At 35.1% G+C, this 2,551-nt stretch overlaps 1 pseudogene; it reads left to right on the forward strand.

Moving 5' to 3' along the window:
* Window positions 1–1,232: 1,232 nt before the first annotated feature.
* Window positions 1,233–2,052, forward strand: LOC139362340 (acyl-protein thioesterase 1 pseudogene; annotated as a pseudogene).
* The last annotated feature ends 499 nt before the right edge of the window (window positions 2,053–2,551 follow it).

Below are 2,551 nucleotides of genomic sequence, written 5' to 3' on the forward strand. Positions count from 1 at the left end.
AAAAAGAGGACTTCGTAATCATTTTAATTGTTTTCACTGAAAATAATTCTCTATTCCATAAACGTTTTCTTCTTTTAATCTGGACTACAGGTATTTCTTGTCAACAAAGTAGTCTTCACCAAAGGAAAAAATAGAAGTTTCCATTTTTACTGGTGCTAAAAATTCCTAAAGCCAAAGGATACTCTTATAGACAGATTTGCTGCGCTTTTCTTGCCTTTGAATGAACATGTAACAGGCAACAACAGAAGTCAGTATGGAAAATGTTATGTTGGCAGAAAGTGATGTATAAATATCTTTATCCCTAAAAGAATGGGCTACACTACAAAATCTTGTCACTATATCACTTTAACCAAGAAAATATCTGCAGCTCATTTAAATGGCAGGAATAATAACACTGATCAATGATTTCAGAAATAAAAATTCTCCTGAAATAAGACAGTCTGTGAAAACAAAGTATAAAGAAGTAATTACTTACAGTCTGGCACATGATTGCCTTGACATCCTTCATATAGTCTCTATTCTAGAATCAATATACTCAAAATTGTCAAATATAAATATTTGAATTTATCTAACAAAACATGTTTATAGTGGACTAACACTTTTACTCATTTTCGAACAGTTCTACTTTATTCATTAAACTCTTTCCGTGGTAGAAAATAGTCTTTCAGGCTAAGCATTATGCATACATTATAGGGTAAAACCTTGTTTATATATAACTTTGGTGTGTGTGTGTGTGTGTGTGTTCAAAATCACAAATCAGTATGAGGAAATTAACTATTGACTTTGAGAACTACATGATGTTTATATTGATATGAACCACATTATTATGGAATATGTGAAATAAAAACTACTTCCCTGTATATAAACCCATTATTTGAAGCCCAAACAACAAAACCAACTAATTTAAAGCAACCACAGCAAAGGGCATTTTTAAACAAACTCTTTTATGAGACACGGAACTCATCCAGATAGTTATAGTTTTCTTCCCACTTAGTTTTATTTATTTCATAATTTCATACTCATTACACAAACCAGCTTACATGCTTCGAAATAATATCTAACCAATTGTAAAGTTTTCTTTATTTATAAATAAATATTTAAATAAATAAATACACTACATAACCCTAGGTCAGTAAAAGCAACTACAAAAACAATCTGGCCGTTCACACGCCCTTGGGCCGCGGCCGGGCGCCCGCCCTTCCTTCCGCTTGCGCTGCGAGCTGAGCCCGTGTATGTGCAGAAACAACATGTCAGCCCGGCTGCCAGCCATCACGCCCGCCGCCTGGAAGGCCACCGCCGCGGTGATTTTCCTTCACGGCTTGGGAGATACTGGGCATGGATAGACAGAAGCCTTTGCAGGTATCAGAAGTTCACATATCAAATATATCTGCCCGCATGCCCCGCCTGTTACGCCTTTACATTAAATATGAACATGGCTGTGCCTTCATGGTCTGATATTATTGGGCTTTCACCAGATTCACAAGAGGATGAACCTGGGATTAAACAGGCAGTTGAAAATATAAAGGCTTTCATTGATCAAGAAGTGAAAAATGGCATTCCTTCTAACAGAATTATTTTGGGAGGATTTTCTCAGGGAGGAGCTTTATCTTTATATACTGCCCTTACCACGCAGCAGAAACTGACGGGTGTCACTGCGTTCAGATGCTGGTTTCTACTTCGGGCTTCATTTCCACAGGGTCCTATCAGTGGCGCTAATAGAGATATTTCTATTTTCCAGTGCCACAGAGATTGTGACCCGTTAGTTCCCCTGGTGTTTGGTTCTCTTACGGTTGAAAAACTAAAAACATTGGTAAAACCTTCATAGGTTTTAAAGTATGATGCATAGTTCGTGTCAACAGGAAATGATGGATGTCAAGCAATTCATTGATAAACTCGTACCTCCAATTGATTGACATCACTCAGAGGCCTTGTGTAGAAGTACACCAGCATCACTGTAGTAGAGTATAAACCTTTTCCAATGCCCAATCTTCAAATTTCTAATGTTTGCAGTGTTAAAATGTTTTGCAAATACACACCAATGACAGATCAAATAATGTCTCCCCTCATCAGAAATTTATGACCTTTTAAGTTTCCATACATGTATTCTTATAAGAAGATCCATGATATACTATGTTAAAATAGATGCAGCAGGTAGCTTCTTTTTTCTCAAATGTAATTCAGCAAAATAATACAGTACTACCACCAGATTTTTTATTACATCATTTGAAAATTAGCAGTATACTTATTGAAAATTTGTTCAGGTATAAATAAGCAGTTAAGATGTAAACAATTTATGCATGTTGTGACTTAGTCTATGGATTTATTCCAAAATTGCTTAGTGACCATGCAGTGTCTGTATTTTTATATATGTATTCACATATACATAATGATTGTAATACATAATGAGGTGGTATTACATTATTCCTAATAATATGGATAATGCTGTTCATTGTCAAAAAGGAGTAAAATTGTTGTTTTCAATTAATGACCCTTTTATTTTGGGACCAGGCATTTTTTTCCTTGATATTATTTCTATTTAATATTCTTTTCT

This window comes from Macaca nemestrina, chromosome 3 (assembly GCF_043159975.1).
Source record: "Macaca nemestrina isolate mMacNem1 chromosome 3, mMacNem.hap1, whole genome shotgun sequence".
Classification (NCBI taxonomy): Eukaryota; Metazoa; Chordata; class Mammalia; order Primates; family Cercopithecidae; genus Macaca; species Macaca nemestrina.